The sequence below is a fragment of the Haemaphysalis longicornis genome, unplaced genomic scaffold (genome assembly GCF_048455015.1).
Source record: "Haemaphysalis longicornis isolate Haplotype H1 unplaced genomic scaffold, Haemaphysalis longicornis Haplotype H1 scaffold_1, whole genome shotgun sequence".
Classification (NCBI taxonomy): Eukaryota; Metazoa; Arthropoda; class Arachnida; order Ixodida; family Ixodidae; genus Haemaphysalis; species Haemaphysalis longicornis.
This window is the reverse complement of record NW_027526203.1, coordinates 265945706-265958018: the sequence shown is the minus strand read 5'-3', so window position 1 is coordinate 265958018 and position 12313 is coordinate 265945706. Positions and strand designations below refer to the sequence as shown.

Below are 12313 nucleotides of genomic sequence, written 5' to 3'. Positions count from 1 at the left end.
TCCGTCCGTCCGTCTGTCTGTCTGTCTGTCTGTCTGTCTGTCTGTCTGTCCGTCCGTCCGTCCGTCCATCCGTCCGTCCGTCCGTCCGTCCGTCCGTCCGTCTGTCTGTCTGTCTGTCTGTCTGTCTGTCTGTCTGTCTGTCTGTCCGTCCGTCCGTCCGTCGGTCTGTCGGTCTGTCGGTTTGTCTGTCTGTCTGTCTGTCTGTCTGTCTGTCTGTCTGTCCGTCCGTCCGTCCGTCCGTCCGTCTGTCTGTCTGTCTGTCTGTCTGTCTGTCCGTCCGTCCGTCCGTCCGTCCGTTTGTCTGTCTGACTGTCTGTCTGTCTGTCTGTCTGTCCGTCCGTGCGTCCGTCCATCCATCCATCCATCCATCCATCCATCCATCCATCCATCCATCCATCCATCTATCTATCTATCTATCTATCTATCTATCTATCTATCTATCTATCTATCTATCTATCTATCTATCTATCTATCTATCTATCTGTCTATCTATCTATCCATCCATCCATCCATCCATCCATCCATCCATCCATCCATCCATCCATCCATCCATCCATCCATCCATCCATCTATCTATCTATCTATCTATCTATCTATCTATCTATCTATCTATCTATCTATCTATCTATCTATCTATCTATCTATCTATCTATCTATCTATCTATCTATCTATCTTGTGACGAGGCTCTTGGGCTCTGTACCGAGTAGAACGGGTATGTGTCGTTATCTGTGCTGGTCATGTACCGGGCAGATGGACATATAAGCGCTCAGAAGCTCGAAGTCGACGACGCTCGCACTCGGATAGGCTTGTACGCGCACATGGACACTGTTCTGGCTCTTACCTTATAAATACCTTTGTGAATAGAATAACTTCCCCGTAACACCTTTGTGAAGGTCCTGGGCACGCCGAACGCAGCACGGAGCTCCGCAGTGGACGGCAATTCCACCGACTAGCGATAGCTCCCAAGGGAGATCCCGCGATTGCATCCGCATTTATCGTTTTCTCCCAGCAGCGTGACCTTGGCACGTTCTATGGCAGAGACGATGTTGACGTTGATGACTGCCTGAACACGTATGAGCGCGTCAGCGCTCATAACGGGTGGGACCACACCGTCATATTTGCGAAAGTGTTTTTCTGTTTCAGTGGAGCGACTAAAGCTTGGTTTCGAACGCACGAGGCGGAAGTAACAAGTTGGGCAGCCTGCAAATCAAAGCTGCACGAGCTGTTCGGGCAGCCCTTAGGCCTTCAAATTGCCACGAAAAAGGTACTGGCTTCCCGTGTACAGACCTCTACCGAGTCCTACGGGGCGTGCATTCTGGACGTGCTATCCTTGTGCCAGAATGCTGATGATCAGATGACGGAAGAAGATAAGGTAGGGCCCCGCACGGGGCACCTTGAGTAATCTTGGTGACGGTACTGGCGATATCGCGGACCCCGAGCCCCCAAACATAAGCTGGATCCAACCGTGGCGATGTGTTTATAGGTGGAGGGTTAGAAACCACGAACGGTGGCCGTCGGAGCCCAGGTCAAGCTCCGGCGGATGGGCTCCCTGTCTATTCACCAGGCAGGGAGCTCCGGGACCTCTTTGACTACCAGGGTAAGGTCAAAGAAGAAAGTACCCCCGTCTCCCTGCTTTTATACTATGCTATATGGCATTTTCAACCCCCCCCCCCCCAAACGTGATCGGTCCCTGAAAAGGGGCCGCACCGAAGTTTCATTCCCACCCCTTCCAACAACTGTCTTTTCAACAACCGTGAATAACTATGCTCGTTTCCTTGTGATAGAGTCAGCTGACTCAGCAAGACCTGTCGCTTCCCTGTCTGTATTCCTGGTTTCAAAATTCCTGCAAAACACAATAGGTGGAAAGTACCAAGCTAAAAAGCTTAGGACGGGAGAAATGCTTGTAGAACTCCATGCCGAACAACAAGCCCGCACTCTTCTTGAACAAACCCGCATCCATGATCTGGACATCAGGGTCACACCCCACCGGAGCCTCAACAGCTCCCAGGGTGTGATTTCTGAGGCAGATCTTCTTACGGAAACAGATGCCGACTTGCTTGAAGGTTTAAAGGATCAGGGCGTCACAGCTGTGCGCCGCATCACGATGCGCAGGGATGATAGCATAATCCCCACGAAACATATTATCCTGACCTTTAACCGTTCCTCACTTCCTGAACATATCAACGCAGGCTTCATTCGATGCTCCATTCGTCCTTACATTCCGAACCCGCGCCGCTGCTTCAAGTGCCAGCGGTTCGGGCACAGTACAGCCTCTTGCCGCGGCAAAACAACGTGTGCGAAATGAGCCGCGCAGGACCACCCCACCGACAACTGTAATTCTGACATCCTCACTTGTGCAAACTGCAGGGGGCCACATGCGGCCTACTCCAGGAAATGCGAAAAGTTCCAAATAGAAAAGAAAATAATCAATCTCAAGGTAACAGAAAACATCACTTTCCCAGAGGCGCGGAAGAGGTTCGCCTCTTTCCCCCTGGGGAGGTACGCCGACGCAGCTCGCCGGGGGGCGGAGCGGCGTCTGGTTTCCACATTCCACAGGGACCCAGTTCAGCGAATCTGACCTGGTCCCTCCCCCCCCCCCCTGGGTTGCCTCTGGCAGCCCAACCCGCCACCACGCCGCTTGCTGAGGCAGCAGCGGTTGTGGTGGCAACGTCTTCCGTCGGGACCGGTGCCGCTCCCGCCTCTGTCTCCCCATCCTCCAGTGCGTTGGAGGGTACCGAGGTGATGGACACCACGGGCCCCGCACCGGCTCCCACCACCACCGCACCGCTCGTGCCACCTCTGGCGCCCCGGACGCCCTCAGCGGTGGCGGCTCAAACGAAGGGCTCCCGAGGGGGGGGCAAGTCCGGGGGGCCCGGTCCGTCGGGCGCCCCTCGGACATCCGACGACGAGATGGATGTCGGGCCGTTCCTGCCTGTAACGCAGCGCAAGGAACGCATCCCGACGCCAAAGCCTCCCGACAAGCCAAAAAAGACGAGAGTCACAGCCCTGAAAGGCGACACATAAACAAACACACACACTTCAGTAGCTCTCACACTAAATAATGGGAAGAGAAAACATAATTCAATGGAACTGTAGAGGCCTTCTTAAAAATCTTGACGATGTATACGAAATACTGCATGCTAATCAGCCAAGTGTAATGTGTGTTCAGGAAACACATTTGAATTCCAAGCACACCAATTTCTTGAATAGTTACATGGTCTTCAGAAAGGACAGGGATGGCTGCACACACTCTTCTGGCGGTGTGGCCATAATTGCCCGGAAATCCTTAGCCTGCCACCCTGTCACTCTGAACACTGTCCTTGAGGCTGTAGCAATTCGAACAATATTATTTAAAGGGACACTGAAGTGATATGTAAACATTGCGGGATTACTAGCGCAAATTGTAGCCCGGAGTCCCCAGGCCATGTTTCGACCACTCTGGGCGCGTTTACGCGATTTTATTTAGTAGAAAAATTAATTCGAAAATGCTGTCCTCCTCTCTTTACGCTCGCCCATTTTCTGTGGCGTTTTCGTGTGACGTCAGGAGGTGCCGAGCTCGCAATTGGCTGCGCTACTGCACGGCTCCCCGGCCTTCAGACAGAGTCAGTCGGCCCAGCGCTTCGTCCGCCGGCCGCCGACGGGTCGTCGCAATTCCTTCGCTCAGTTGAAACGAAGCCAGGACACGTTTGTGAATGGAAGAATGTGCCTTTCTTTACTTGGTTAGTTTGTACACTGTATCTAGCTCCAAGTCAAGGTCGCTTCACACAAGCGCTGCCCAAGCGCACATGCGACGCTTCGCTGACTGGTACGCCAGTAGGAAAATATAAGGCCTCTTGAAGGCGGGAGAAGAGTCAGCTTAGTCAATATAGGTACTAAGGAAATAAAATCAACTGATATTTTTACCGTACAGCGTAAAACTAGGGTGCGGGAAGTACTTTTTTGCGCTGGGCGAACAACCACAGCGGTCAGCAGCACGACTACGCATCTGCGAACGCTTTTCCGTCTACGAAATGCAGTTGCTAGACGTGAGCTATTGTGGAAACTCGGGGTACGCTTACTGCACGAGCGCAATACAACATATAATCACCTAAGCTGCTTGAAATGCCAAAACTAAATAAAAGTGTAAACGTGTTGTACAATATATACCTTATATAACCAAGGTCGGCTGAGCTGGTCTCGTGGCCTAGTAGTCTGGGGCGCTAGGTGTGTTGTCGCAAGTGTTTTGCAAGTCACGAGTTCGAGTCCCCGCGGGTACGTGCTTTTTTTTTTTGTAAGTTTACTTTTTTGTTTTCTGCCGATGTTTTCTGCATTGAGTTCACCTTTTTTTTGGCCCGCCACGTTCATGGCTCCACGAACTAGTTCAGTCTCCGGGGCATCAGGGTCTGAGAGGTAACGAGGCCGCGCACGCGGCTGCCCGAGCGCTTACCCACCGGGCGCCTCACCCATGCTCTCCCGGCTCGGAGATTAGCAAGCCACTTCTGCGGTTTAGAGAAATCGTAAAACATTACTGCGATAACCGCCGGCTTTACCCAGACCCTGCAAAGGGTCTGAGCAAGGCCGATGAGCGAATACTGCGGCGCCTGCAGACGAACACATTTATGTGCCCTGCAGTAGCAAAGCATTTCGATCCTAAAACAGATGGGCGGTGTCTGCACTGTGGGGAGGTGTCCGACACCTTCCACATGGTGTGGGCATGCCAGCGCAACCCTGCGTTATCCCCCAACCCTTCCCCTACCAGAGAGGCATGGGAGGCGGCCCTGCTCAATTGCTCGGGGCTGGAGTCTCAAAGGGCTCTAGTTCGACGGGCGAGAGTGACGGCCTTGACCAATGGGGTCCCGGAATAGGGACTGCACCTGTGCGGAGCGCCACAGGCCCTAACTCTCTTCTATTCTGATCAAAATAAAGTTTCACTCCTCCTCCTCCTCCAGAACGCGCGCAGGCTGGCACTGGCGCGCTAGCGAGTTCTCGTTGGCGTGCTGTTGCCATAAGCACCGACTGCTTGCGGGCAGTGGGCACAGGCCAGAATGAACAGACCCTTGGCCTGGTGCGAACACGCTTTTTACGGTACAGGCATGAGTGAGGCAAGCTCCAAATATGGGGGAAAACCGCATGACATTTGGGCGTCTGCGGGTACGCGGAGGGCGTCCATGCACTGCGTAGGCCTCGGCTAGTGAATGCTACGATTCCAAGCCGTCCTGGGAGGCTTATCTTTATGCATTTTCACAGCTGACAACATGGCAGAAGCGCGGTACGATGATTACTGAGTTATTGAGAATGTCCATCCAACAACGCCACCAGTTGTGTTTTACAGAACCGAAACCGAAACCGAAACTTGTTTGGTTGCTCACCTTGGGCATCGTCCAATCACGGTGCCCGCTCCTCCTAACGTCACAGCTTTAGTTGGTGCGGCGGCCGCAAACCGCGCATGGTAGTTTTTCTTCTTTCGCGCTTTGTAAAATAATTATCGATTTGTCAACCGGATAAACGATGAAAAGTGTGCTAATTTGAGCCAGTCTACGCAGTCCAAGCAAAAACGGGAGCTTGACAAATTCACTTCAGTGTCCCTTTAATAGGTTGATAACGGTATGCTCAATATATATTCCTCCTGATCTTGCACTTTCGAGCTCTGACTTCGAGGCGTTGGTTGACCAGCTGCCCGAACCATACATTTAACAGGCGATTTTAATGCTCACAATTCTCTATGGGGCTCTTCCCGTACGGATGCCCGGGGTCGCCTGATAGAGAGGTTTCTTACATCCTCTGGAGCATGCTTTTTCAACAATAAACAGCCTACATACCATAACATAGGACACAACACATACTCATGTCCTGACTTGGCTATTGGCTCCGCAGTTCTCTTTCCTCTTGTCGAGTGGGGAGTGGGAACTGACCCATATGGCAGTGACCACTTCCCCACTTCACTAACATACATAGGTAAAGGCCCGAGCAGTCCATCTTCCCATAATAGGTTCAATGAAGCACGAGCTAACTGGAACACATTTACAGAGACATCCAAAGTACACCACACATCCATAGGACACCTACACGTTGAAGAAGCTACCCAACTCCTCACGGCGCACATCCTCGACGCCGCCGAAAAGTCCATCCCCCACGCCTCTGGTGCCCCGCGCAACCAGAGGAGGCCCTGGTGGAATGAGGACTGTAGGCGGGCGCGGGAGGCCCAGAACAAGGCGTGGGGTATCCTTCGTCGGTACCCCACGTCGGGTAACCTCATTTTGTTCAAACGGGCCAAGGCGTTTGGAAAACATGTGCGCCGTGAGGCAAAACGAGAGAGTTGGCACACCTTCTTGACATACATTAATTCATACACAGACACACACAAAGTCTGGACACGTATACGCAAGCTCAAAGGACAATAGACACACAGCCTGCCCCTGGTTAGCACAACAGGGGACACACTGGAAGACCAGGCTAACACACTTGCACAACACTTCGAACACGTGTCCAGTTCAGCACACTACACAAACACTTTCATGAAACACAAAACATCTGCAGAAAAAAAGCCCTTACACGACAAAGACAAATCAAAAACTTCTTACAACTCTGAATTCACTCTCTATGAGTTGAGGGCTGCCCTGAGCACGTGCAAACCTTCAGCTCCAGGCGCAGATAAATTACATACACCATGATACAGCACCTACACCCAGACACTCTTGAAACACTCTTACACCTATACAATAAAATATGGCTTTCGGGGCACATTCCACGCTCTTGGAGGGAGGCCATAGTAGTGGCGTTCCTAAAGGAAGGGAAGGACCCTTCCTCTCCCGCCAGTTATCGCCCCATTGCCCTGACCAGCTGCCTGTGTAAGCTCTTAGAGAAGATGATAAACAGGAGACTCGTGTACTTCTTAGAGTACAATGGTCTTCTCGAGAGCTGCCAGGCAGGCTTCAGGGCGGGGCGATCTACCAACGATCAACTCGTTGCCTTAGAGTCTTATATCAAAGATGCTTTCCTCCACAAGCAGTACTGTACGACAGTCTTCTTTGATCTTGAAAAGGCATACGATACTGCTTGGCGATACGGCATCCTCAGCGACTTGAAGTCCTTTGGCATGTCGGGTAACATGATGAACACGCTTGCCAGTTACCTGTCTGATTGAACGTTTCGCGTGCGAGTTGGAACTGCACTCTCTAGACTTCATGTGCAGGAAAACGGCGTGCCGCAAGGTGGAGTTTTGAGTTGCACTTTGTTTATTGTAAAAATGAATTCTCTTCGGAAGGCGCTACCACCATCAATTTCATGTTCAGTTTATGTAGACGACGTTCAACTCTCTTTCAAATCGTGTAACTTGTCTATCTGCGAGCGGCAAGTCCAGCTTGGTGTGAACAAGCTTGCCGGCTGGGCAGATAGCAACGGTTTTAAATTTAATCCAGGAAAGTGCACGTGTGTTTTGTTTTCCAAGAGGCGTGGCATTCGGCCGGATCCATACATTCGACTCCACGGTGTCTCTATTCCTGTAAAAAAGGAACACAAGTTCTTAGGTATTATCATCTTTGACGAAAAGCTCACATTCATTCCACACATAAAACAGCTAAAACATAAATGCTTAAAAACACTGACTATCCTGAAGGTTCTCTCGCACATCTCCTTTGGTGCTGACAAACAACTTCTTTTACGTGTTTTTACCAGCCTAATAGGTTCACGATTGGACTATGGTAGCATTGTCTATGGGTCAGCCACTAAAACATCCCTCAGAATGCTGGACCCTGTGCTTCATCTAGGGCTCCGCTTGTCGTGTGGTGCCTTCCGAACTAGTCCAGTCGAAAGCCTGTATGTAGAGTGCAACAAATGGAACCTACAACGTCAGCGAGCATACACAGACCTCCTTTATGCTTTTAAAATTTCATCCATGCCTCACCGTCCTTTTAAATCAGTTTTTCATGATACCTCCATGACTGAACTCCCTTTAAATCGACCATCGTTCTCTGCGCCCTTCTCTTACAGAACTAGAGAGGAAGCGTCAGAGCTTGCTGTCTCCTTTTTAGACACCATCCAAAGTTCTGTAAAAGATTTCATAGCACCATGGCATCTCCGCCCTGTGTGATGCGACACATCTTTCACACATGTAGATAAAAACCGAGCTCCCACATGTGCAATTCTGCAGCATTTCTTGTATTTGCAGCAGAAGTATGAGTGTTCTGAATTTTACACGGACGCTTCTAGAACTGCCGCCTCTGTGTCCTGCGCGGCGCATGGGCCCGGCCTTAGTGTCACTAGAACTCTTAATAGTCATACTAGTATCTTTACGGCAGAGGCTTACGGTGTACTTCTTGTTGTCAATCATATACTTCAAAGCCACATCCCACAATCCATTATCTATACAGATTCCCTCAGTGTTGTGCGGGCACTGTCGTCAACAATGCCTTCAAAAAACCACGTTGTCAATCTGGTCATCAAAGGTATTATGTCAGTGTATGTACGCAAATTTGAACTGGTTCTTTGCTGGGTCCCTGGCCACTGTGGTATAGCCGGGAACGAAGCAGCGGATCGAATGGCTGCTGCTGCTACACTCTTGAATACAGTAGACATAACCATATTACCCTACACCGACGTGAAACCACACATCAGACAACAACTTCGCAAAACATGGCAAACACACTGGAGTGAACAAACAGACAACACGTTACACGTAATAAAACCTCACTTGGGACCGTACACCACCGACACACGCAATAGATACTCTGAAGTCGCCTTGGCCAGATTACGGATAGGGCACACGCACGCAACGCACTCGCACCTGCTCACTGGATCTCCAAGACCTCTGTGCAGCAGGTGCGGAGAGGCCCTATCCGTAGTGCACGTACTAATCACATGCAAGGCACTTCACACAACACGACACAAACACTTCAGAGAACTCTACAGACAACATATCCCACTACATCCATCGCTGTTTCTAGGTGACGATGCCATTGTTTCTGTGAAACGTGTGTTTGAGTATTTGTCAGAAGTCAAGTTTTTAAACCTCATTTCCTATCACGCATAATCGAACTGGCCCTATACACCAGCCATCACCATTATCTTTAATTGATTTTACTATGTTCGCTTGACACGTTTTTTTTTAACCTACCTTTTCGTGCTAACCACTTCACTTCATTAAATAACCTTGTCTCTGGCGCTCTTTGCCCTCGTTGGCCTTGCGCCATTAAACACTTACCATCATCAAGATAAGGTAGGGCCCGTCCTCAAGGGAAGAGCGGACGACGCTTTCAATTTACTTATGTGTAGGGATTGCACAGCCGCGGAATCAGTCATCAAGGAATGTCGCCGGTTTGACCAGGCGAAGGGCGTCGCATAACTACAAATTTTGGCTGCCTTCTGAACAACGCTCCTATGTTGTCATGCGAGGATTCTTGTCTCTCCGAACATCGACCCCTTGAGACTAACACGAGCCCCGCTCCGACCGGAAGTCTGACCAGGCTTGTAAGACGATAACTCGAGGCCATGGCCCCAGCAACGCTTGTCCAGCCTGAAACTAGCCTGCCGTCCATCCCTCTGATCCAAGCTATCGCACGGGAGTAAGTCGCCAAGCTCGCCTTCCAGCCTGTTTGCGCTGTGAGTTGTCCAAGCGTTACCGCGCCTCTGTTTCCTCGGCCTATGCCGTCCGAAATGAGTAACAGCCATCAACCTACCGTAGCAGCTAACTTTCGGAATGGACACCCGGGAACAAGCTGATCTGCATCCACTGCCGCCGAGTCGGGCATGTTGGACGGTACTGCCGTCATGCATGTAGCGAATCAGAATGGGAAATGAAGGGCCCGTTGAATTAAGACAGAAATAAGGATTGCCAGTCAAGAATGCCAAGGAAAGCAAAGGGGGAGGATGCGGTAGGTCATTCAAACAGATAAAAAACATTAAAAGAAAGAAAGAAAGTGGAGAAAAAATGCCCGCCGGGTGGGATCCGAAGCCACGACCTCCAGAATACGCGTCTGGTGCGATGACCACTACGCTACCGGCGGGGCTGTTTCCCCTCCACCTTCTCGGGAATTTATGTTACCGTATTTTGTTTTCCTGCGCTTGGGGGTGGTAGCCAGCGCCACTCGGACTACTCGAGGTGAAGGGGACCTTCTTTTTAACCCCCGGGCCGGACCAGGGTTGAATATATATATATATATATATCTGTGTGTGGGGGGGGGGGGGGGGGTGCGCTAGACTGCGCCCGACAGTGGTCGTTATACACACGCACATTTAGGCAGTGGCATCTGCTAGGCGTTGCCTCATAGTCGTAAGTTTGGTTTTTTAGCCGGCCGTACACCGGTGAACCCCATCAGTACGGCTTCGATTGCGGTTGGTGTGGAACGATCCAGCCTCCAGAAATTGCTAGATAATGCCAAAGCAATGTTCACGGCGCACATACGAACCTTATACACCGTATCCAAGGTGCCCTTTTATTTTTATTTTTTGTCCTTGTGACCCTGAAATAACCTCGCAAACCCGATATATTGAAGGATTACCCGGAGCACTTAAATGAAAGCATACTGGCTTCCCATGGCGATACTTACTAAATTCTTCTGTGCTGCTACGTCGTAGCTATAAAGAAGTCTCTTTCTTCGTTCTTGTTTTTCGTCTTTAGGCTCTCCTTGCTGCATTCATCGCCTCCTGAACACCGGCCTTGTCGGCATAGAAGAGGTCGACCGAGCTTAGCGGGCGCAGGGATTGGCAGTACATTCAGCTAGAAGTAGTGTCAATCCCTGGACACGCCATGAATCGCCTCGACTGGCAGACTGGCGGCACTTCGCGGCGCAGATTCGCCGAAAGCAGGGTTCTTCGAGGCTGTGGTGCACCTTTTCTCCTAACATTCCGTCACGTGCAACGACTCCCCATTTTCTGCTCCGCGGCTTTGCCGACGACGCAAGCACTAGGCACACTCGCAGTCAGTTCGAGTCTTGGAGCCGCCGTGGCGTCAATGTAGCGTGTTCGTCAACTCCCCCACCCGAATGCCCGGTCAATATATATATATATATATATATATATAGGTTAGGAAATGAGGGGCTCGTTAGGAAATACAGAAAGAAATGCGGGCAGTCTACAACATCAAAGAAGGCATATCGAAAGGCGTGGGTTCGGTCCCCACTCTGGGCGCGTGTTTTTCTTTCTTTCTTTCTTTCTCGCTTCAATGAATATGAAAAAAAAACATAATTTCACTAACGGTAAAAAAAAATATATATATATATATATAGTCCAACCACTCCCCTATGCCTTCTTTGATGTTGTAGACTGCCCGCATTTCTTTCTGTATATATATATATATATATATATATATATATATATATATATATATATATATATATATATATATATATATATATATATATATATATATATATATATATATATATATATGCAAATGAAAAATCCGGTGGTCCAGTGTACGCAGAAATCTCCAGCCAGACCCCATGTGCATGCGCGAAAAAACCCCAGGTTGGATAGGAGTTATAAAAAAAGGGGAGCCCGATTCGTTGCGGTTATATACTCGAGTACATCTTAATTAAAGAGGCCATGCAAACAAAACACAAGTCAGGGTCATTCGAAAGAAGGCCTCGTTAGAATCGTACTGACAGCACTTTTAACGTAAACTTCGCTCAAATAAGCGATATAATTAGGAAAAAAGAGAACGACCATGCCACTCACTAGGTAATTTCCCACACTAAAACATAAGACTTAATAACCACAGCCGTGCGATTGGCTGAAGCCGGCAAAAGCAAACGCAAATTAGGCACCGCTTATAAGCTTGCTGAACGAGCTATTTGTGCTTAAATGTAATGCATATTCATTTTACAGCAGTAATAATGGTGCGGTAATCAATGAAATTTACCAAAATACACGTAAGCATAGAAGTACCGATGCGCAGTGTTGTTGGTACTGGGCGCACTATGCTTGTTTTAGCTGCACAGCACTCAGACACTTTGGAGTTTTCTTATACGACACTGGCTGATTGGCGTAAGCGACGTTGTCTTACGTGGCCCTCTTTGTCGAGGATACCTTACGTTTCACGAAACGATTACTTTATACAGTAACAAAAAATCTAGGTGCAAAAACCGTCAAAAACAAAGCAACGGCGAACAGTAGTCCGTGGATGAGAATCGTAGCGCAATCTGGGACGACTGATGGCAAGCAAGGCTGCACAGCTGAATGACGCAGGGGAAGTTCGTTTGAATACGTGCACCTATGACCTCACTGCAGACGTCACGAAAACGCGATTTGGCGGGAGAATGAATATTTTAACCTATATTGATTAATTTCTCAGTGAATACGGCATCATTTTCTGCCGTGCAAGCGCGGGGGCTCTAT

The 12313-nt window shown here is 49.6% G+C and overlaps 1 non-coding gene across 1 annotated transcript; it reads right to left on the bottom strand.

The window, feature by feature from the left end:
* Positions 1 to 9908: 9908 nt before the first annotated feature.
* Positions 9909 to 9981, bottom strand: Trnat-cgu (transfer RNA threonine (anticodon CGU)). The gene has a single exon. It is a non-coding gene; the product is annotated as a tRNA-Thr (tRNA).
* Positions 9982 to 12313: the final 2332 nt, after the last annotated feature.